This window comes from Tachyglossus aculeatus, unplaced genomic scaffold (assembly GCF_015852505.1).
Source record: "Tachyglossus aculeatus isolate mTacAcu1 unplaced genomic scaffold, mTacAcu1.pri scaffold_122_arrow_ctg1, whole genome shotgun sequence".
In the NCBI taxonomy this organism is placed as follows: Eukaryota; Metazoa; Chordata; class Mammalia; order Monotremata; family Tachyglossidae; genus Tachyglossus; species Tachyglossus aculeatus.
The window spans coordinates 783,608-808,916 of NW_024044851.1; the positions used below are offsets into that span (position 1 = coordinate 783,608).

The window sequence follows — 25,309 nt, forward strand, 5'->3', positions numbered from 1 at the left end:
TTTCAGTCTCCCTCATGGGCTCTTCCTCTGCCTCCCAACCCCTAGCCAATAATGATATTTGTTAAGCACTTCCTAGGTGCGAAGTACTGTTCTAAGCGCTGAATAGTAATTATGGTATTTGTTAAGCGCTCACTATGTTCCAAGCACCGTACTAAGAGCTAGGGTAGGTACAAGGTAATCAGGTTGTCCACGTGGGGCTCACTGTCTTAACCCCCATTTTGACAGGTGAGGTAACTGAGGCACAGAGAAGTTAAGTGGCTTGCCCAAGGTCACATAGCAGACAAGTGGTGGTGTGGGATTAGCACTCAGGACCTCTGACTCCTAAGCCCGTGCTCTTTCCAGTAAGACCCACTGCTTTGTTGGGGTCCCTCAAGAATAAGTTCTTGGTCCCCTTCTATTCTCCATCTAAACTTACGCCCTTGGAGAACTCATTCACCCCCATGGCTTCAACCACCACTTATGCAGATGACACCCAAATCTACATCTCCAGCCCTGATCTCTCTCCCTCTCTCCAGTCTCACATCTCCTCCTCCCTTCAAGATATCTCAACTTGGATGTCTGCTCATTGCCTCAAACATAACATGTCCAAAACAGAGGTCCTTATTTTCCCATCCAAACCCTGTCCTCCCCATGACTTCCCCATCACTGTAGGTGGCACCACCATACTTTCTGTCTCACAAGCCCATAGGCTTGGCATTATTCTTGACTCCTTTCTCTCATTCAACCCACAGATTCAATCCATCACCAAAACCTGTTGTCCTCACCTTCACAACATCGCTAAAATCTGCCCTTTCCTCTCCATCCATATTATTACCACGTTAATACAATCACTCACCCTATCTAACCTGTATTACTGCATAAACCTCCTTGCTGACCTCCCAGCCTACTGTCTCTCCCCTCTCCAGTCCATACTTCACTCTGCTGTCCATATCATATTTCTACAAATACATTCTGAACGCACCACCTAGCTCCTCAAAAAACTCTAGTGATTTCCCATCCATCTCCATATCAAACACAAACTCCTCTCCTTTGGCTTTAAGGCACTCCATCACCTAGCCCTCTCCTACCTCACCTCACTTCTCTCCTCTACAACCCAGCAAGCATATTTTGTTCCTCTAGTGTTAAGCTTCTCACTGTGCCACCATGTCACCTGTCTTATCATTAACCCCTAGCCCACGGCCTTCCTCTGGCCTGGAATGCCCCCCCCCTCCTCTTATCTGACAGACAACCACTCTCCCCAGCTTGAAAGCCTTATTGAAGGCACCACTCCTCTGTTAGGCCTTCCCAGACGAAGCACCACTTTTCCTCAGCTCTTACTCCCTTTTGTGTTGTGCCTGACTTGCTCCCTTTGTTCTTCCCCCCTCTCAGCACCAAAGCACTATGTACATATCTATCATTCTATTTGTTTGTATTCATGTCTGTCTCCTCTGCTCGAGAGTACAAGCTCGTTGTGGGCAGGGAATGTCAATATTTGTTGTTGTACTTTACTTTCACAAGTGCTTAGTTCAGAGCTCTTCACACAGTAAGAGCTTGATAAATACGATTGAATGAATGAATCATAGTCCTGTCCAGAGGAAGGTGTTTCTTATGCCATGTAAATGGAAGCATACACAGACCTGTAGAAAGACGTTCTTGTGACAGTGTGGATTTGGGTGCTAAAACAGAACTGGGCCTTATGAGAATTAGTGCCATAGAAAAACCATTTTCTAGTTAAGCTCAAACCACATACGTTAGGCTTAATTGCCAAATGCCCTAAGGGATTATGCTATAGAGACATGTACTGAGGCCTTGTTAATATCTCTTTACTGGTAAACATGATCAAGGAAGAAAATTTACATCAGTTAAAGAATTAGGTACCTTTTCAGCTTGTGATTGTCAAGTAATTCTTTAGTCTCTGGTTATGTGACATCCTAGCTCGCCTCCAAGGAGTCCTTCCTGACTAACCTCTCACTCTCCCACCCCATAGGTCTGCTGCCGCTCCCTACCCTGCCACTCCCTGAGTTTCTCCAGCTACCAGACTGCACTGGAACAACTGCCTGGGGCTTTCCCTGAGTGGCTATGGCCCATCCCCACTGGCCCTGAGCCCAAGCTGCCCCTAAGTGACTGAGGCCCAACCTTGCCAGCCCTGAGCCTGCCCTTCAGGACCATACTTTGGGAGCTGGGAGCTGGAGGAAACCCGATAAGTTCCCGAACACTCAACCTTCCTGCTATCTGCCCCCTTAGCCCAAACCCTGTTCCTCCTCGCTTAGAAACGTGCTGCAGGGTCAACGGACCAAATTCTACTGGTGGAGAAGTCGTGATTGAGGGTCCTTCCCATTGCTCCCCTGTCACATCCACTGGCCCTGTCTCATCCAATGGCTTTGAGTCTTGGAGCAAATAAGCATATGTTAATCATCACCGCAAAGCAGACATTCCAGCAGCCTCTGCGGCTTCATGCACCAGAAGAAATTTTGACTCTATTTGATGATGTTAGATTCTCAAAATAGGGAGATATCTAGAAAAAGGATTATTTTCCAGAAAGCACAAGAACATGTACGGACGCTTGAAAAGAAAACTGTCATCTGAATAGGTGTAAATAAGGTGAACTTTAAAAACCTGCATGCTAGCTACTAAAAGATTGCTCATTTCGGCAGCACATATAGTAAAATTAGAAAGATCTAGAGAATATTAGATATGGCTTCTGTGCCAGGATCCTATAAAGCTGTGTGAAGAGTTCCACATTTATCTTCTTTATTTCTCCTAGATGCTTTCAATCAATGGGTTTATTGAGAAAACTATGTGCATATCAATTATTTGTATTTACTGAGTGCTTACTATGTGCAGAACACCACATTAAGCACTTGGGAGAATTAAATATATCAATATGAAAAACACTCCCTGCCCACAATGAGCCTACAGTCTAGAGGGGGAGATGGACACTAATATAAATAAATAGGTTACAGATCTGTACATAAGTACCTTTTGGTTGGATGGGAGGATGAATGAAGGGAGCAAGTCAGGGCGATGCAGAGAGGGTAGAGGAAAAAGAAAAAGAAGGCTTAGACAGGGAAGAGATGTGAAGGAGGAGGATATGTCTCTTCAGTAGGGCCTTGAAAGGGGAGAGAGCAATTTTCGGATATGAAAAGGGAGGGCATTTCAGGACAGAGGCAAGATGTGGACAAGAGGGTACATGAGATCAAGGTAGAATAAGTACATTGGCATTAATGGAGCGAAGTGTGCAGGCAGGGTTGTAGGAGAAGAGTAGGTAAGAGGGGGCAAAGTGATGGAGCACATTAAAGCCCAAGGTAAAGGAGCTTCTGTTTGATGCAGAGATGGAGGGACAACCACTGGAGGCTCTTGAAGAATGGGGAAATATGGACTGAACATTTTTATCAGACAATGATCTGGGCAGCAAAGTGAAGTATGGACCTGAGTGGGGAGAGACAGGAGAAAGAGAGGGCAGTTAGGAGTCTGATACAGTTATCAAGAAGGGATAAGATACATGCTTTTATTAACATGGTAACTGTTTGGACGGAGAGGAAATGACAGATTTTAGCTATGTCATGAAGGTTAAAATGACAGGATTTAGTGATGATGTTGAATGTGTGGGTTGCATGAGAGAGATCAATCAAGGATAACAACAATGTTACGGGCTTGTGAGGTAGGAAGGATGATGGTGCTGACTACAGTGATAGGACAATTGGGGGAGGACTAGGTTCGGTGGGACGATAAGGAGTTCCGTTTTGGACAGGTTAAGTCTAAGGTGATGGTAGGGCACCCAAATACAGATGTCTTGAAAGTAGGAGGAAATACAAAACTACAGCGAGGGGGAGGGATCAAGGCTGGAGATTTACATTTGGAAATCATCTGCACAGAGTTGGTAATGATAATAATATTTGTGAAGGGCTTACTATATGCCAGTCATTGTACTAAGCCCTGGGGTAGATACAAGCAAATTGGGTTGGACAAAGTCCCTGTTGCAAAAGGGGCTCACAATCTCAATTCATATTTTACAGATGAGATAACTAAGTCACAGAGAAGGAAAGTGATTTGCCCAATGTCACATAGCCGACAGGAGGCGGAGCCCCTGCCCTTCTGACTCCCAGGTCCATTCTCTATCCACTACATAATGCCTGTGAACATGGTATGCCATGCTTCTGGGGTAGATGGAGCCATGTGAAAGAATGAATTCTTCAAGGTAGTAGGTGTAGATGGAGAATAGAGGGGACACAGAACTGAACCCTGAGGGACCCCCACAGTTAGAGGGGAAGGAGGCAGAGGAGGAGCCCGTGAAAGAGCCTGAAAATGAGTAGCTAGAGAGATAGGAGGAGAACCAGGAGAGGACAGTGTCAGCGAAGCCAAAGGTGGATAATGCTTCCAGGGGAAGGGGATGGTCGAAAGTGTCAATGGAACCTAAGAGGTGGATTAGGATGGAGTAGAGGCAATTGGATTTGGCAAGAGGGAGAATATTGGTGATCTTTGAGGGGGAGGTTTCTGTGGAGTGGAGGGGACAGAAGCCAGATTGGAGGGGGGTCAAGAAGACAGTTGAAGGCTAGGAACTTGAGACAATGGGTGTAGACAATGCACTCATGAATTTTGTAGTGGAATGGTAAGAGGGAGTTGGGTGATAACTGGAAGGAGCTGAAAGCAACCTACATTCCCATTTCCAGGCTTAATCCTGATCTTGGTCAAGGGAGGATGCTTTTTAGGATACGGGAGTCATGGACATCTTTGAAAGCAGGGGGAAAGACGTTATTGGAGAGAGAACCGTTGAAGATGGCAGTAAGGGAGGGAAGAAGGGAAAGGAAAAGTGTTCTGAGAAGGTGTGAAGGGATAGGGTCGGATGCACGGGTGGAGGGGGTGGATTTTGAGAGAAGGCAGGACATCTCCTCTAGAGCTCGCCATCTCTCTTCTTGCTCTCTCTTTGGGAGATTCCTCTCACACTTTGGACTTTATCCTCCAGTTCTGTCCTACCCTCATTTGTCACTAAATTGTGTCCTCTTACTAAATGACTTCAGTTATTGGATGGAAATAGAGCCCCTCTCAGAAAAGTGTAGGGAGTTCGTGAAGGAAAATGTGTGGACTGTGATTCGCTGGGATAGTGAATTGCTTCAGGGAGTATACAGAGATCAGAAAGCCTTAGATGCCAAGCACAAGGTGACCAAGGTTCAGCCAGGGAAAGAGAACGGAGGTCGCCATCAGCCTCCTTTGCCTTCCCAATGGGAACTATGGAAACCCTATGGGGGTCCATGGTCAGAGCCGTGATTCAGGTTCACCCAGAAACTCCTCTAGGGGACCTTCCCAGACTGAACCCCCTTTTTACTCTCCTCTTCCCCTCCCCATCGCCCCATCCCTCCTTTTGCCTTACCCCTTTCCCCTCCCCATATAGTATATACATACACAGTATCTTCCCTTCCCCACAGCACTTGTATATATTTGTACATATTTATTACTCTATTCATTTTACTTGTACATATTTACTTCTGTATTCATTTTATTAATGATGTGCATATAGCTATAATTATATTTATTCTGAAGGTTTTGACACCTGTCTACTTGTTTTATTTTGTTGTCTGTCTCCCCCTTCTAGGCTGTGAGCCCGTTGTGGTAGGGACCATCCCTAGATGTTGCCGACTAGTACTTCCCAATCACTTAGTACAGTGCTTTGCACACAGTAAGCACTCAATAATATGAATGAATGAATGAATGAATGTAGTCAGGGAAAGCCTCTTGGAGGAAATGTGCCCTCAATAAGGCTTTGAAGGAGGGGAGAGTAATTGCCCCTCGGGTTTGAGGTGGGAAGGTGTTCCAGGCCAGAGGCAGGATGTGGGTGAGGGGTTGGTGGTAATCAATCAATCAATCAATCTATCTATCCATCATATTTATTGAGCGCTTACTGTGTGCAGAGCACTGTACAAAGCGCTTGGGAAGTACAAGTTGGCAACATATAGAGACAGTCCCTACCCAACAGTGAGCTCACAGTCTAAAAGATAGGTAAGATAGGTGAGATTGGTAAGATAGGTGAAACTGAGACACGGTGAGGAGGTTAGTATTAGAGGAGTGAAGTGTGTGGCCTGGATTGTAGAAAAAGAGTAACGAGGTGAGATATGAGGGTGCAAGGTGGTGGAATGCTTTAAATAAAATAGTGAAGAGTTTTTGTTTGATGTGGAGGTGTTTCGGCAACTACTGGAGGTTTTTGAGGAGTGGGTGACATGGCCAGAACGTTTTGGTAGAAAAATGATCTGGCCAGCAGAGTAAGTATGAACTGGAGAAGAGCGAGACAAGAGACTGGGAGGTCAGCAAGGAAGCTGTTGCAGTAATCCAGGCAGGATAGGATGAATGATTTAATTACTGCGATAACAATTTGGATGGAGAAGAAAGGATGGATTTTAGCAATGTTGTGAAGGTGGGAACAACAGGATTTAGTGATGGATTGAATCTGCGGGATGAAGAAAAAGAAGAGTCAAGGAAATTCCAAGGTAATGGGCTTGTGAGACAGGAAGGATGGTGGTGCCATCTACAGTGATAAGAAAGTCAGTGGAAGGACAGAATTTGGGTGGGAAGATAAGGAGTTCTGTTTTGGACATTTTAAGCTTGAGGTGATGGGTGGACATCCAGCTAGAGATGTCTTGAAGGCAAAAGGAAATATGACTGCAGAGAGGGAGAGAGATCATGGCTGGAGATGTAGATTTGGGTACCACCCTCATAGAGGTGGTAGTTGAAGCCATAGGAGTGACAGCGTTCTCCAAGGGTGTGGGTATAGTTGGAGAATAGAAAAGGGACACAGAACTCAACCTTGAACAACCCCCACAGTTCGGGGGTGGGATGCAGAGGAGGAACCCATTAAGAAGCCTGAGAATGAACAGCTAGAGAGATAAGAGGAGAACCAAGAGAGGACAGAATCAGGGAAGCCAAGGTTGGATAACATTTCCAGGAGAAGGGAGTTAGGGAGTGCCTTCCCCTCGACCCCCCACCCCCACCCCACCAGCTGCAAAAATCTGGCATCCCAGGAGCATCTGTGAATTTCTCCACCATTCCCACCAGAACCTGTCCTGCAAGGACAATTGTCCAAGACCCTTGGAGTTGTGTCTCTAGAGCAGCTATGCACTGGACTAGGGATTATTTGATCCCAATATGCAGTGGTCTCCAGGACAATCAGGTAGGTGATGTCAGCCTTCTCTGTACGAATCCAGCCTCGGGGAGGGAAGAGCCCAGAAGGCCAGGGGACAAACACCCCAGTGATCCACGGAGCATCCAGTCCTGACCTCTGACTCAGGTTGGCCACCAAATCCTTGCTGGATGTCCCTGACAGGATTTCCCTCTCCTTTTGTCCTGCCATTGCAATAAAATCAGGGTTGGGAAAAATGTTGGGAGATAACAACAACAGCCTTGAACTAATGTACTGGAGATCATTTCCTCCTCAAACACTCCAGAGGGTTCCTGTCAGGCCGCAGCAGTATCACGTAGCACTTGGGGACGAAGATGCAGCCGAGAAGCCCGGCAGCAGAGGTCAAGATGGAGAAGATCTCCGCGGCTACCGTGGCCTTCCCCTTGGTGCTGTGCTATTCGGGGAGGAACGAGCCCCAGACGCTACAGAACACCAGCATGCTGAATGTGATGAACCTGGCCTCGTTGAAGCTGTCGGGCAACCTCCTGGCCAGGAAAGCCACAGTGAAGCTCACCAGGGCCAGAACGCCCAGGTATCCCAGAGGGCAGTAGAACGCAGTCCCGGAGCCCTCGTTACATGCAACAAAGATGAGTCTGGGCTCGGAGTGTGTGTCCACCTCCAGGAAGGGGGGGGGGCGGTGCCCAACCAGATAATGCAGATGTTCACCTGGACCAGAGAACAGGACAGGACTGTTGAGATCGAGGCTCTGGGCCCCACCCACCTCCTGACCCTGCTCCCCAAGCTCGTGGTCCTGAAGGCCAGAACTACGGTGAAGAATTTTGCCAAGATGGAGGAGATGTCCACGGTGAACACAACCTCAAAGGCCATTTGTCGAAGGAGGCAGGAGGCTAGTGTGGGCTGGCCACTGAAGGTCAGAGCACAGAGAAAGCAGAGCATGAGGGAGAGGAGAAGGCTGTAGCTGAGATTGTTGTTATTGGCTCAGACTATGGGGGTCTCTCAGTGCTTAATGAAGATCCCGAAAACCAGGGCTGTGAGGAGAGAGAAAGAGAGAGACGTGCAGACCAGAATCAGCCCCAAAGGTTCCTTGTGGGACAGGAAAGTCACCATTTTGTGGAAGCAGCCATCTCTCTCCATGTTTGATCATCAGGACACTTCACACAGTGCTCTGCGTCCAAAAGGAAAGAATCATTCAGTCACTCAATCAATCCATAGTATTCATTGAGTGCTCAGTGTGTGCAGAATGCTGTACTAAGTGCTTGCAGGAGTACAGTGCAACAGCGTGGGTAGACTCGTTACTTGCCCAGAAGTTCACAGTATAAAAGGGAACACAGACTGTAATATATATAAATTAATGAATAATGGATAGGCACATAAGTGCTCTGGGGTTGAGGGTGGGGTAAATATCAAGTGTATACAGCAGGAGGAAAAGAAGAACAGAGACTTACTACCCCTTATAGCACATATGTCCCTCCCCCAGGTCAGGGTCACAGCCCAAGTTGGGATTTTTGCCTCTACATCAAACCCGACCTGTCTGGTCTGAGCACTCTCTCCTACCCCTATCGCCCAACCCCTCCGCCCAGTGCCTAGTTTGTGTTTTCAATCCCTTGCTCTCGCCCTGCACTCACACCAGTCCATGGGCAGGGAACTGCTGAGGAAAGACTCCTGGACATCTGTGTCTGTCATCAGGCATAGCTATCTCTTGTCTGCCTCCAGGCTTTACCACTGCCTGTCTCTGCCTCCCCATGCCCCAGGTCTCTCACCATCTGGTTCGGGTCCACAGGCTGTGGGACAGTGAAACCGGTTTGGGGGCAGACTGTGGTCATGCAAAGAGCTGGGTCTCTGCACACACCTACCTGTCTGGTTGGAAATCTCCCCCTCTGGGCACCGAACACAAAAATAGCAGTGAATGGCCACCCCTTTCTGGGCAAGGTGTTTCTGAATACGGGTCTACAGTTCCTGCTGCACTGTGAACGTGGAACCTGAATTCTCATGACAGGGGACAGTGACACTAAGAGTGGAGTTCCACAGCCCCTTACCCACTTGAGTGATCCTGGGACCCTCCCACCCAGAGGCTTCCCCACAACCTCTCTACAGGTTTGAACACCAACAAGGGCAGGGCTACAGCTATCCCCTTCTCCGCCTTCCTGCTTTTCCTCCCCCCTGCTCAGAGACTGGGGCTGCAGGGGACCAGGGGGACCAAGTCCCATTTATAATCCATAGAGAAGGTCACCCTGAGCCTACCCCAGGGTCAAGAATAATTTCCAGACTTCCCTTCCTCCTCCCACCCTTGCTCATTGCAGGAAGGTTTTTTTCCCCGACCTCCACCGCCACACACCTCTCCGCCCCAACCCGACAGCATAAACCTTAAATTCTTGACTGTATTCGGAAAGTTGTGTCTGAGAAACCGTGCCAGTAAGGTTCAAGGTTCCGAATAGATGAATACTAAAATATTTTCATTTATCTTTGGCCGTCTTTGGGCTGCCATTCCACTCCTGGAGTCCTCACTGGGGAAATTGCTCTGAGATTCCCAGTTCACCAAGCTTGGTTACTGTGATCACCAGTATGTGATCTCACCGTGACTATGTGGGGATCACATTCCTAGGTGACCCTTTGGCAGGGTGACACACCCATAACCAACTCTAGCCCTAGGAGATGACTAGAGGGAAGCCATGACAGTTCAGGCTTCTCTCCACATGAACCCCCCTCTGAAAGAGCCAATCCCTACCTAACCCAGCCCAAGAGATGGCCAAGCAAAGACACCAGCAATTACCATCTCCCCCTCCAGGACACCTGGGACCCAGCTCTCATGGTGATCTCTTCATGTCAGGCTGTATGGGTTTAAGGCTCAGCTGAGGATCTTCAGCATCAGTGGCAATCACCGGACTGCTGCATTGCATCTCCAGAACCCTATGCCACGGAGAAGCAGTATGGTGTGGTGAATAAAGTACAGACCTGGGAGTCGGAAGGTTATAGGTTCTAATCCCATCTCTGTCACTTGTCTGCTATGTGATCTTAGGCAAGTCACTTAACGTATCTCTGTCTCAGTTCCCTCATTTGTGAAATGGGGATTGAGACTGTGGATAGGGACATGGGATAGGGACTTTGTCCAACCCCATTTACCTGTATCCACCACAGTGCTTAGTACAGTGCCTGGAACAAAGTAAGCACTTGGGAAATACCATTATTGTTATTATTATTATTGGCAGGGAGCAGTCTGGAGGGAGGGCACTAGGCTGGCATCAGATGGCATCATATGACAGGGGAGAGAGGACCGATACCATTTTGAGTTGTAGTTCCTCCCCTTCACCTCGGGATTGGCAGAATTAATAGGACCCCCAAGCACCTCCACCTGGGCCTAGTTTGAGTGTTTAATTGCCCCTGATGTGTCTGACTACAGTCCCCTCTACCCCTTTTAGAATCAGATCATTCTCCCCTTGAGGATCAAGGTCAATGTTTCTTTGCCACCTAAGTATTCTTTCTCAGCACTAGTTACAGTGTTGTGCACACAGTAAGCACTCCCTCAATACAATCATTACTAGAAGTCTGGGACTACTGCCCCAGGAAAGCTGGGAATTCCCATTGGCTGTTTACCTGAGAGGATCCCCCGGGCCACATGACTATTGCTTCATTAATGAAAACATCTTGGCCAGGGGGTGCCTGGGGGTCCACCTCCCCGACTATCACCAACTCACAAATTCCTTTGGAAAAGATCACAAAGTTCAGAATCCCAAATTTTCCAGTATATCTGTGGTTCTCATTCAGAATCACTGGTTCCCCCGCAGAGTTGTCAAACTGGACTTTGCTCAGAAACTCATGGAGCTGAAATGGATAAAAGGAAGCTCTGGAGACTCCAAGGGAGGTGAGATTAGCTGCAATGGAGATTGATGTGTTCAGTTGGTTGTTTGATGGTACAGTGCTTAGTACAGTGCTCGGCACACAGTAAGCACTCAATAAATCTGATTGAATGAATGAATGATAGAACTTGTTAATCACTTACTATGTGTAAAACATTTTTCCAAGTGCTGGGGTAGGTGCAAGTCATTTAGGTCAGACACAGTCCCTGTCTGGTATGGGGTTCACAGTCTTAAGTGGGAGGCAGAACAGGAATTGAATCCCCATTTTATAGTTGAGGAAACTGAGGGACAGAGAAGTTAAGTGACTTGTCCAAGATCACACAACTAACAATTGGAACAGCAATTGGTAGAGCTGGGATTAGAACCTAGGTCCTCGGACTCTCAAGCCCACACTCTTTCCACCTGGCCATCCCGACAGTTGGATCAGTGATTCAGAGGTTGGGTTTGGATGGCCAAATTTCCCCTATGTGACAACTGAAAGTCAGCATGACTTATTGGAAAGCACTAGGGCCTGGGAGTTGTAAGGCCTGGGTTCTAATCCTGACTCTGCCACTGGCCTGCTGTGTGACCTAGGGCAAGTCACTTAACTTCCTATATCTCAACTGTCTCATCTGTAAAATGAGGATTCAATACCTCTTCTCCCTGCCACCTGAACTGTGGGTCCCATGTGGGACAGGACTGTTTCTGTCTTCATTATCTTGTATCAACATTCATGTTTAATAAAGTGCTTGGCACCGAGTAAGAATTTAGCAACTATCATTATCATCATGACTTCCGAAGTAAAGTGAAACTGGTTGTCAAAAAAGGAGACCAGGAGCCTGGAGCAGTCATCCCAAAGGGAGGTGATTTCTGCTCTCTCACCTTTGGCCCTGCTGATAGCTCTGCTTCTCCAGATCCCTCTTCCTCCCTCCCACATCAGCCACCCATCCCAGGAGTCAGGGTAGTCTTTGTCTCTCCCTCTCCCTCTCTAATGACATGAAAGGGAGAACAAAGAAGGTAACCCAGGGACAACTGACCTCCTCATGAGAATATTCTCCATCTCATCCATACATAGACAAGGAGGAGGAAGGGGAAGGGCATTGTTGTCTAACAATAAGGGACTGCCCCACCCCAGTACAAGTTACCCTGCTCTGCAGTTAGCTTGTGGAGATTGGGAGCAGGGAGCAGTGCAGAGGAGAGACAAGGGCAGGGGTGATGACAGATGATGAGGATGGAGACATATGAAGCTGTGCTCTGTGACCACCCCCTAAACCCCACCATCTCCAATGGGACAGCATTGGTTATTCTAATGGATATAAATTTGAAGAAAGCAGTACTCATGGTGATAGTCACCATCTGAGCGCATGGGTGGCTGAAAAGTCCAATCTCAGATGCATGGTCCCAGCCAAAAAGGCCGTCCCGTGTCATGTTCTTAAGTTTAACGTTTGCAGCTCCTAGAACTGTGTTCTCTTTTCCCTGAAATGGATAAACTACATCCTAAATCAGTATTTCCATCAATAATATTTGTGAATTTGAAGTTCTTTATTCAATCAATTGTATTTATTGAACACTTACTGTGTGCAAAACACTGTACTAACACTTGGAAAGTAAAATTCAACAACAAATAGAGGCAATCCCTACCCAACAACGGGCTCACAGTGTAGAAGGGGGAGACAGACGACAAAACAAACCTAAACAAGTAGACTGGCATCAAGTGCATCAATACAAAATAAATAGACTTGTACTTATATAGACAGATAATCTACCAACTCTGTTATGCTGTGCATGCCCAAGAACTTAATACAGTGCTCAGCACACAGAAAGCATTCAGTAAGTACCACTGTTTAATTGATTGATTTAGACCTTCTGTTTTTGCAAGGATGTGTCTGGCTGGGCCAGTTGAAACACCACTGATTATAATTAAAAGAAACCAATTTTTATTGTCCGAACCTTAGCTACAGTTTAACCAGATGCCCAAGAGGGATTTCTGGCATTAAGGCAGTGTTTCTCCATTCTCCTACCTGCGATTTTATTTCAGTGCATGGATTTCTATGACTTGGTCTCTGAACCCAGTCCTGTATATGTCAGAGGTTAAAGGATGAGGTTTCTCTGAAGGAGTAAGTTTCGACAAGGCCCTAAACTTCTTAACTTCGGAAGGGCCTTCCTCTTGTGATCTCTAGACTGAAAGCTCCTTGTGCACAGGGAATGTTTAGACCAACTCTGTTGTAATGTACTCTCCTAAATGCTCAGGACTATGCTATGAACAAAGTAAGCTCTTTATAAACACCACTGGTCAATTGATAGATTATGCTACTCTCTATGGCAGTGGGAGAATATTACCTGCCATGGACGAGGCACCTGATAGTCCCCATTTTCCGGAGATTCTAGGTCTGAGCTGGATAGGAAAATGTCCTGGAGCCCCTGGGCCATGGCGTATATGGCATTGCACAAACTGTAACTCAGGGCAGATATTGTCAGAGAAAAAATGTGCATAGGCAGCATCGCCAAAGAAGCATTTTCTGAGCATTTTCTTTCACACAGTTCAGGCAATGAAAAGGAACAGTCAAAGATAGACTCCCAGAATTCCTTCAAGATATTGGCTTCTGGATATTTTGCTGGTTTAACTGTCTGTAAAAAACCTCTGAAACCAGGAACCTCTTTAGCAAGGTTCGCCAGAGTCAAAGTCCCATGAAAATCATATCTGTTTGTTTCATACATCGTGCTGAAAGTAACGTCCCAGTGAAAGATGGTGACCAATACCATCTTGGACAGTCCAAAAATCTCTATGACAAATCTCAGAAAGTTCAGGGACTCTGCATCCACATAGGCAGCCATTACTGAAGCTGATGTAGCCATGACACTGGAGTAGATTCCCCGGGCTGAATATAAGTTGAACTTTCCACTAGGGATCTTCTTGGTAAAAGCTGCACAAACAATGTTCCTGACCATCTCCCTGGTCACATCCAAGAGGAATCTCTCTCCTCTCATATTACCCGACACCACGAACCCCACCCAGGTCCAGCTGAAATGCACCATTAACCGGACCATCCCTCGAGGCAGAGAGGAGATCCTGGGGGACACCTGATAGAGAGATGGAAACTGTACCTTGTCACTTAGGATCGGGTCAAATGGGCCATAGGTAATCTGGTAGAGCACAACAGAACTGAGTGGGAGGTGTGAGAATGTAGCAAATCCATCAAAAGTATTTACTTAGCTCCTGCTTTGGAAAGCACACTGTCATACCACCAGGGAAAAGATAAAATAAAGGTAAAAAGCAGCAATACCTACCCTAAAATAGGTTTTAGTCAATTAGTCCAATTTATTGAGCATTTACTGTGTGAAGATCACTGGAAGAGTAAAATAAAACAGGGCTAGTAAGCATGTTTCCTGCCCACAGTGAGGTAACATAGGAGGAGACAGACACTGAAATAAATTATGAATATTTATATAAGTGCTGTTGGGAGGGTGGGATGAATGAAGGCTACAGAGCTAATCAGAAGGGAGTTGCAAAAGGCAGAGGGTGTAGGGGACAGGAAGGCTTATTCGGGGAAGGCTCCTTGGAAGGGATGTGGTTTTAGAAAGGCTTTGAAGGTGGAGAGAGTGGTCATCTGACAAATATGAAGGAGTACAGAATTCTGGGCCAGTGACAGGATGTGGGTGAGGGGTCAGGAGCGATGTAGACAAGATCAAAGTACATTGGGTAGGTTGACAGTAGTGAGGGAAGGGTGTGAGCTGGGTTGTAGTAGAAAATCACCTCTATGCTGATGACACCCAAATCTACAACTCCAACCCTGATCACTCTCCCTCTCTGCAATCTTGCATTTCCTCCTGCCTTCAAGACATCTCTACTATAGGATGCCCTCTTGCATTTCCTCCTGCCTTCAAGACACCTCTACTATAGGATGTCCTCCTGTAACCTCAAACTTAATATGGCTAAAAATTAACTTATCTTCCCACCCAAACCCTGTCCACCTGTTCACTTTCCTGTCCGTTGATGACACCACCATTTGTCCTGGCTCACAAACCCGTAACCGTAACCTCTCTCCTAGACCCCCTTCAGTCTGGTTTCCATTCCCTACACTCCAACGAACCTACCCTCTCAAAGGTCACCAATGACCTCCTTCTTGCCAAACCAATGGCTCCTACTCTATCCTAATCCTCCTCGACCTCTCAGCTGCCTTTGACATTGTGGATCACCCCCTTCTCCTCAACACGTTATCCAACCTAGGCTTTACTGACTTCGTCCTCTGCTGGTTCTCCTCTTATCTCTCTGGCTGTTCATTCTCAGTCTCCCTCATGGGTTCCTCCTTCCCCTCCCATCCTCTTACAGTAGGGGTTCCACAAGGGTCAGATCTTGGTCCCCTTATGTTCTCCATCTATACTCACTCCCTTGGTGAACTCATTCTCTTCCACTGCTTCAACTATTATTTCCACTCTGATGTCACCCAAATCTACAACTCCTCCCCTGTTCTCTCTCCCTCCTTCCAGGCTCATATCTCCTGCCTTCAGGACATCTCCACCTGGATGTCTGCTTGCCATTTAAAATGCAACATATCCAAGACTGAGCTCCTTATCTTCCCTCCCAAACCTTGTCCTCTCCCTGACTTTCCCATCACTGTGGACAGCACTATCATCCTTCCTGTTTCACATGCCCACAACCTTGGTGTCATCCTTGACTCCAGTCTCTCATTGACCCCACACATCCAATCTGTCACCAAACCTGCCGGTCTCACCTCCACAAGTATCGATATTATCTGCCCTTTCCTCTCCATCCAAACTGCCACCTTGCTGGTTCAAGCTCTCATCTTGTCCCTACTGGATTACTGCATCAGCCTCATTTCTGATCTACCATCCTCCTGTCTCTGCCTGCTTCAGTCTGTACTTCACCCTGCTGTCCGGATTATCTTTCTACAGAAAAGCTCTGGGAATGTCACTCCCCTCCTCAAAAATCTTCAGTGATTGCCTATCTAACCTTCGGTTGAAGCAAAAACTCCGCATTATTGGCCTCAAAGCTCTCCATCATCTTGCTCCCTCCTACCGCACCTCCCTTCTTTCCTTCTACAGCCCAGCCCACACACTCTGCTCCTCTGCCGCTAACCTCCTCATTGTGCCTTGTTCTCGCCTGTCCTGCCATCGAGCCCTGGCTCACTTCCTACCTCTGACCTGGAATGCCCTCCCTCCACACATCAGCCGAATTAGCTCTCTTCCTCTCTTCAAAGTCCTACTGACAGCTCACTTCCTCCAGGAGGCCTTCCCAGACTAAGCCCTCCCTTATTCTCTCCTCCTCCTCCCCTCCCTATCGCCCCCACTCCCTCCCTCTGTCATACCCCTTCCTCCTCCCCACAGCACTTGTGTATATTTGTACATATTTATCACTCTATTCATTTTATTAATGATGTGTATATATCTATAATTCTATTTATTTTGATGGTATTGACACCTGTCTACTTGTTTTGTTTTGCTTTCTGTCTCCCCCTTCTAGATTGTGAGCCCATTGCTGGGTAGGTACTGTCTCTATATGTTGCCGAATTGTACTTTCCAAGCGCTTAGTACAGTGCTCTGCACACAGTAAACACTCAATAAATTCGATTGAATGAATGAATGAACCTTGACATTATCCCTGAAACCTCTTTCATTCAACCCACATATTCAAGCCCTCACTTCGTCCTGTCAGTTCTACCATCACGACATTGCTAAAATCCGCCCCTCCCTTTCCATCCAAACTTTTGCAACATTAATGCAAGAACTTATTCTATTCTGCCTTGATTAATGTTATCCATCTCCTTGCTGACCTCCCTGCCTCCTGTCTCTCCCCATTCCACTCCATACTCTCCTCTGTTCTTCTCTACCATTTTGCTTCAAAAACGTTCTAACCATGTTTTCCCACTCCTCAAGAAACTCAAGTGGCTGCCCATCCACCTCTGCATCGAACAAAAATTCCTCACCATTGACTTTGAAGCACTAAATCGCTTTGCCCCCTCCTACCTCGCCTCCCTACTCTCCTAATACAACCCAGCCCGTACACGCCGATCCTGTAATACTAACCTTCTCATTGTACTTTGAGCACATCTTTCTCGCTGCCGACCTCTTGCTCACTTCCTACCTCAGGCCTGGAACACCCTTCCTCCTCGTATCAAACAGATAATCCCACTCCCTCACTTCAAAGCCTTACTGAAGGCACATCTCCTCCCAAGAAGACTTCCCTGACTAAACCCTCTTCTCCTCTTCTCCCACTCCCTTCTGTGTCTCCCTGACTTGCTCCATTCATTTATCCTCCTTTCTATCACGACTGCACATATGTATAGATCTGTAATTTATTTATTCATTTATTTATTTATATTAATGTCTGTCTCCCCCTCTAGGCTGTGAGCTCATTATGAGCAGGGAGTGTATGTGTTTCTTGTATTGTACCCTCCCAAGGTCTTAGCACCGTGCTTTGTATACAGTAAGAGCTCAATAAATACAATCTAATGAATGAATGAAAAGCAAGATGAGATAGGAAGGGGCAAGTGATTGAGTATAATGAAGTCTATGGTAAAGAGTTGGTTTTTGATGAGGAAGTTGATGGGCAATCACTAAGGTTCATTGAGGAGTGGCAAAACATGGGCTGAATTTTTTTTTTACAAAAATGATACAGGCAGCAGAGTGAAATATGGACTGGAGTGGGCAGTGACAGGAGGTAGGGAAACCAGCAAGTAGGCTGATGTAGTATTCAAGGTGGAAGAGGGTAAGATCTTGGATTATCATAGTAGCAGTTTGGTTGGAGAAGGAAGGGCAGATTTTATTGATGTTGTGAACTGGAAACAGATTGAATATGTGGTTTGAATGAGAGAAACTAGTCAAGGATAACGCCAAAGTTACAAGCTTGTGTGAGAGAGAGGAAAATGATACTGTCTACATGATGGGAAAGTCATGGAAAGGACAGGGCTTGAGTAGGAATATGAGGAATTCTGTTTTGGACATGTTAGATTTGAGTTGTAAGCAGGACATCCAGGTAGTGATGTATGAAGGCAGGGAAAATATGAAACTGCAAAGAAGGAGAGAGATCAAGGCTGGAGAGGTGAATTTGGGAATCATCAGCACAGAGATAGTAGTTGAAGCTATGAGAGTGAATGAGAGGGTTATTTTTGGATAGAGAATATACAAGACTATTTGAAAGCAGTGGGGAAGAAGCCATTGGAGAGTGAACAGTTGAAGATAGCAGTAGGGGAGGGAAGAAAGGAGGAGATGAGTATTTTGATAAGGTGTAAAGAGATGGAGCCAGAGGAGCAGGTAGAAGGGGTAGATTGGGAGAGTAATCCATTAATCAGTTGTATTTATTGAGTATTTACTGTGTGCAGAGCACTGTACCTAGTGCTTGGGAGAGTACAATACAAAAACGTAACTGACATGCCCTACCCACAATGAGCTTACAATCTAGAGGGGGACTTACAGTCTAGAGGAGGAATAGGAGATGTCTTCGTGAGACGCTTCAGGAAAACGTGGGAGAGTCAAAGAAGGGGCAGGAGGAGAGAAGAACCAGATAGGAGCAGAGGAGATTTTAAAAAGAGCACCCCTGATAGTTCCAATTTTATCCAAAAAGACATGGCCAGGTGAGGGAAGAGAGATGGATGGGTCAGGGTGACAGGGGATTGAGGAAGGAAACAACTGGCAAAGGTAATCGGCATGGTAGTCAATACGGATGGAGCAATATTGTTGCCAGGTTGGGAAGAGGGCTAGTAAAAGCTGGTGAGATGCATCTGACGTGGACTAGGTTGGCTGGATATCTGGATTTCCACCAGCACAACTCCGCGACATGTCCACAGGAGAAAAAGAGGAGTGCTCTAGGGGTGATCCTGTACTGTGGGTTAGTGGTACAAGATTAGCAAAGGGAGAGGGGAGTGAGTGAGTTGAGTCTGTTAGAGAGGGTGGTGTTGAGGGTGCCAATTTGCACATCAAGGTTAGGTAGTTTGAGTATGGAGACTCAGTACACAATAAGTGCTCAATAAATACGATTGAATAAAAGAATAAATGGGGCATAATGAGGTTATGGTTGGATAGAATGTGGTCTAGTGAAAACAGAACACCTGGGTTCTAATCCCAGCTCGAAGTCACTTGGGCAAGACACTTAACTTCTCTAGGCTTCGGTTCCCAGTGGGGATTCAAAAAACCTGTTCTCCTCACAACTTAGACTGTGCCCCATGTAGGACCCGACCATCTTGCATTACTATCCCCTGCTCCTATCTGGTCCTTTTCTCCTCTGCCCCTTCTTTGACTCTCCCATCTTTCTCTGAATTGCCCCAAGGAGAGATCTCCTACTCCTCTTTAGACTGTAAGCCCTCCTCTAGATTGTAAGTTCGTTGTGGGTAGGGAAAATCTGTTATGTTGCCATATCGTATTTCCCAAGCACTTAGTACAGTGCTCTGCGCCAAGTAAGGAGAAGGCAAGGTAAAGCAGATGAGATGCATCTGACATGGACTAGGTTGGCCGGATATGTGGATTTCTGCCAGCACAACTCCACTGCATGTCCATGGGAGAAAAGGAAGAGTGCTTTGGGGGTGATCCTGTACTGAGGGTTAGTGGTACGGGATTGGTAAAGGGAGAGGGGAGTAAACAAGTTGAGTCCAGTAGAGAGGGTCGTGTTGAGGGTGTCAATTTGCGCATCAAGGATAGATAGTTTGAGAACGGAAACTAAATGGGGCATAATGTCATGGGAAAATTGGTGCAGATTAAAAGAATGAAGTTCTCGATGGAGAACAGGAGAGAGTTCCCTGTGGGGGCAGGAAAGGGACAGGTGTCAGGTGAGAAGGTTGTGTTTGGATAGAGGGTGGTATTGTGGAAAGAGAACACTTGAGTTCTAATCCCAGCTCCAAGTCACTCGGGCAAGTCACTTAACTTCTCTAGGCCTTGGTTCCCAAAGGGTGATTCAAAAAACCTGTTCTCCCCACAACTTAGGCTGTGAGCCCCATGTGGGACCTGGTCATCTTGTAGGGCAAGCGTTTAGCTTATAATAAGCACTTAAACACCATAATTATTATTAATTATTACTACAGGGAAATGTCATAGTTGAGGAGGGGAGAGTTGGGGAGATTGAGGCTAGTACAATCACTAGGGAGGATGAGATCGAGTGCATGTCCAAGGTGATGAACGGGTCAGTGGAGTTGAGGAATAAGAGGAAGTAAGCAGTGGAAAGGTCTTTGGGAACATCCACATGGATATTGAAGTCCCCAAAGATCAATGTAGGGATGGAGAAAGAGAGAAACAATTTGAGAAAGAGATCCAAATGGCTCAGAAAGTTGGAGGTGGACCTGGGATTAGTAACTGGATTGGGTGGTAGAGACTGGTGGGGAGTCGAAGGGGGAATTGGAGGAGAGGAAGTGGAGGCAGTAAGTGTATACAACTCACAGATGGAGTTGGGAAAGGAATGTTAGGAGGGAGATGAAGCCATAACCAGAGGGATCTGGGACCGGGGTGTGAGGGGTTAAGGGAGGTTGATTTTTAGGATAGGAGATACATGTGCACATAGGAAAGCAATGGAGAAGAAGCCACTGGAGAGTGAACAGGTGAAGGTGGAGGTCAGGGAGGAAAAAAAGGAGAGGGCAAGTGTTTTGATCAGGTGCAAAGGGAGAGGAATGAATATAAGGAGTACATTTTGAGAGGAAGCAGGAGATCTCCTCTTGGAACGTTACAGGGAAAGATGAGAGAGTCAAAAAAGGGACAGAGGGACAGACTGGACAGGAGCAGGGAATATTTTAGAGAAATCATCCCTGATCCTTTCAATTGTGTCCATAAAATATGTGGCCAAGTTAGGGACAAAGGTTAGGTGGGGTGGAGTGGCAGGGAGTTTGAGGAGGAAATTAAGTGTCTGAAATACCTGGAAAGGGCAATGAGCATGGGAATCAATAAGGATGGAGCAATATTGTTACCAGGCAGGGGAGAGGCCAGGTTAGAGTGGCAAGAATGCATTTGACATGGATTAAGTTGGTGTGATCTCTGGATTTCTGCCAGCATCACTCCACGGTATGTCCATGCGAGCAAAGGAAGAGTGCTCTGGAGATGATTCAGTGCTGTGGGTTAGTGGTATGAGACAGGTGAAGGGATAGGGGAGAGAGCGAGTTGATTTCAATATAGAGGGTGGTGATGAGGGTATCACATTGTGCAATAAGGGTAGGTAGTTTGGGTATAGAGCAGCGTGGAAAGCAGCACGGCCTAGTGGAAAAAGCCTGGGCTTGGGAGTCAGAGGTCGTGGGTTCGGATCCCAGCTCTGCCACTTGCCTGCCGTGTGACTTTGGGCAAGTCACTTAACTTCTCTGTACCTCAGTTAACCTCATCTGTAAAATGGGGATTAAGATTGTGAGGCCCATGCGGGACAACCTCATAACTTTGTATCTATCCCAGCGCTTAGAACAGTGCTTGGCACATAGTAAGCATTTAATAAATACCATTAATATTACTGTTATAGAGACCAAATGGGGCATGGTGACTTGAAAACATTGGTGCAGATTAAATGATTCCCTGCCCAGAATTAGCTTACAGTCTAGGGAAATCAGTAAGGAGGCCAATACAGGATCCTAGCTAGTAAACTATGGGTGGCCAGACCAGCTGATGGCCATTTGGATGGAACAGGAGTAGCCGGTTTGGGGAAATGTTGTGGAGGAAAAACCAGCAGCATCAATCAACAGGCTGGATGTGAGAGATGAAAGAGAACAAAGAATCAAAGTTCATGCCACTACTGAGGATCTTGGTGACAGAGAGGATGGTGGTGCTATCAACTTCGATTGGAAACCTAAAAGGAGAAATTGATTTGGGAGGGAAAATGAATACTTCACTTTTATTCTTATTGAAATTGATGCCCAAGGGACCCATCTTTGCAGAGATCTCAGGGAGTGATGTGGGAATGTTAGATGACACAGGAAGTGGGAATTCGGTGCTATTGAGACAGATTTGAGAGTTACCACATGGACTAGGTAAATGAAGGTAAATGAAGCCATAGTAATGGATGAGTTCTCCAAAGTAGCAAGTACAAAGTGAGATGTCATGGGGAACAAGAATGAAGTGTTGAGTGACACCCAAGGTTGGGCGGTGAGCAACAGAAGAGACAGGGGAAGGGAGTGAGAAGGATCAGCCAGAGAGGCAGGAATAATACCAAAAGAGACTGTGAGAGAAAATAGTTTCAGGTAGTATTTCCAAAGGAGGTTATGGTCCATGGAATCGAAGGTGATTGAGTGGTAGAGGAATATTAGGATAAAATAGGTTTCTTATAGAGTGCTTCCTCAGTGGAGGAAAGTGAGCAGAAAGCAGATTGGAGTGGTTTAAGAGGGGAGTTGGAGAAGAGATAATGGAGACAGAAGGGCAAAATATCTGATAGAGGAGACTTAACCAGAAAGGGAGCAAAGACAAGATGGAGTAATATGTGCTGTGCATAATAGATCCAGGGAAAGCGTTCTGAGACTCAAGGAACTTTACACATGATAGAAGGTATAGAAAAAAGAGCCCTCAGAGAGGGAACAGTTGAAGCTGGCAGGTAGGGAGATAGAAGGTGGATCATAGCAGTGGTTCCTAAAGGGGTCAAGGGAGGAGGAAAATGGGGGCTTCAGGAGGGGTTTGAAATCCCCCTGGAATTCTGGTGACAAGCACCACTGTAACCCTATTCAGAGGTAGAAACCCCAGAACTATAGTGAGTGAAAGTGACCTTGTGTTCCCTGTCCTTAGCTCCTTCACACATTCTGACTCTATGCCCCGAATTTATAACTTTCCTTTTACCATTTCTTTTTGCCCCTCTAAAGGGAAAGTTGCAGAATGAGCAGGGTGTGCTCTTGGAGCCAGCAAAAAGTAACAAAGGAACTGTCTCTGATAGAAATTCACTTGGACAGTTTCATCTTCTTGATTAGTGAACGCACAGGACATGGCTTGTCCTTAAAGGACACACAGCTCTAGGTTTTGTCTGAAAATATGCTCTTACCCACGAACATTTCTTCTCAATGGGCAGTGTGTGTTTGAAAGAAGTAAACAAAAACTGCTTTACCTGAGACAAATCTCCAATCTGGTCATGCCTTAACTACACAAGGAAGGAACCAGACTGTTTGAATGGTCTCCTACCTGCGGGAACTGGTAGAGTCCCGGGATGTTCGCCATGGAGATGGACAGGGCAGACGTGGCTCCTCCAATGAAAGCCACAGTCTTTTCCTGCTTCCCACAGCTGTAGTTAGGGATGGTCTGTCCTCCTCACATCCCCATCAAGGCACCCTCCATGGCTCTTTCGGCATTGTGGTAGATTTAATGGACATAGAAGCCCAGTGATATATTAGGGAAAAGGCTGGGATCCTTGTTGATCTCATCCATGGCATATAGCAGGGCCAGGAAGTGCTGGAAGTCTTCTTGAACCCATCTGAAATGAGAAGAACAGTGTAAGCCCCCAGGATCTACCCTGCGCCCCACTGCACATTCCAGGGGACATGTCCTACCAGGAGAACAGATAGGGTACAAAGTCCAGTGGTAGCATCACTCAGCCCAGGGCCCTGAATCACATCACCTCCTGCACTGGCCACCCTGCATCATTTCCCGCACCACCCAGCCCCAGGTCCTCCCTGGCTCTGAGTCTCAGCTCCAATGGCTACGAGGACAGGGAGGGGGTAGAGGGAAATATTTTCCCTTCAAACCCAGAAGGACGATCTGAGGGACAGAACCTGAAGGGAAAGAAGGAAGGACAGAGAATCCAGACGAGGAAGTGATGCTGGGGGCACAGAGTACAGGCTGGACCTGTCTCAGGAAAGATGTCAGAAACTCAGTGTTGAATACAGTCCCTGCTCAATTATCAAGTGCCACGAAAACAGAAAAAAACAGAAGAAGTAGCGAGGCCAAGCTTGGGAGTCATGAGACTTGGGTTCTAATACCAGCTCTGCCACATTTCTGTTGCATGACCTTGGGCTGGTCACTTAACTTATCTGTGCCTCAGTTAACTCATCTGTAAAATGTGGATTAAAACCTAGTCAGAGTGTGACCCCATGGGTGACAGAAACTGTATCCAACCAGTGTTTAGGACAGTGCTTTGCATAGCAAATGCTTAGCAAGTACCATAATTTAATTAAATGTATTTAATATGACCACTAGCACCCAAAAAACGTACCTAACAATATAGTCCTTTCTGTAACTACAGAGTGTAACTTTTCACTCTGAAAAACAATCATGGTCTGCAGAGATAACGTCCCTGCGATTACCAGGTCCCCATCCCTGTAGTAGGCGTCTGGATACTGTCTGTCGAAGCAGCAGGGAGTCTTCTCTTCACCCCTGGTGGAATTGGGAAGCTGGAGGAACAGCAACAAGGTACGCTGAGAGAGCATCAGGTTAGGCTAGTCTAGGATAAGCAGTGAGGATCACCAGAATCAGGAGACTGACTCTTCTTCACTGGCAAAGCAACTGGGACTCCAGTATCTACTCCTCTCAGAGGGAAACTGTCAATAAGCTGTTGGGCAGCCCACATCCAGGGTAAACGGAGATATAGGGAAAATTGGGAGGAGAGGGTTATGAGAGTTTTCCTGGACTTGTAGTTAGAATGATGGCTCTGTTCTCATGCCATAGTTTGCTTGTAGTTGGGAATGGGCGGAACACTGGGTTGCTTCTCCTGTACCCAGTCTGGGACAAGAGAAATCAGCCATGTAGGGGATTATCCTTGCCTGGAGCTCTGCACTTGCAACCCTGAAACTTTCTCACCAACATCAGAGGAAAAAACAGTTAGAAATTGCCCTCCCTCATGGGTCCCCAGTTGTCCTTGTAACCTCTGCCGCGCTCAGAACAGTGCATTGCACATACGAAGTCCTTAATGAATAATACTACATTACATGGATTTATTATTCCAATGGAACTCGTGCAGCCATACTCTAAATGGGGCAGGTGGGTCATTCTGACCTCTCGGACCAAAGTCGAGACAGCCCCCTCCGCACAGAGAAACTACACCTACAGGCATTTACCCACGACCCGACTCAGGATCAACAACACAAACTCAGACAGAGCCAAAGCCCCTAACCCCAGAGAGCAGTGAAATGGTCAAAATTAGACCCCTAACCTCACTCACCATGACCCCGCAATATAAAGAAGAGGGCAGGCACTGGTAAGATACTGAAACGGCAGCAACCGGGAGAAGGCCAAACCTCCGGGGGCCTAATACAGAGAAGGGAAAGGTCAGGACTCATTCGCCTGGCAATCCGTTCATTGGGAGCAGCTGAGTAGTGGGCCACCATTGGAGGGGACTGTGCCGGTGAGCGGCTCATTCTTTGCAGTACAAACACCGTACCCGCTTGGCAGAGTGCGTGGGATGTGGAGGCGGGCTTCCTCGGCAGGGGGTATCATGAAAACCCCAGTGGGGAAGGACCGAAAAGGAATCTCCGGTACT

General features: G+C 46.8%; 1 non-coding gene and 1 pseudogene across 1 annotated transcript; one reads left to right on the forward strand and one right to left on the reverse strand.

The window, feature by feature from the left end:
- The first annotated feature begins 2,617 nt into the window (after positions 1-2,617).
- Positions 2,618-2,725, forward strand: LOC119922729. Its single transcript, XR_005448707.1, has one exon. It is a non-coding gene; the product is annotated as a U6 spliceosomal RNA (small nuclear RNA).
- A 5,361-nt stretch (positions 2,726-8,086) lies between these two features.
- On the reverse strand, positions 8,087-23,055 carry LOC119922726 (annotated as a pseudogene).
- Positions 23,056-25,309: the final 2,254 nt, after the last annotated feature.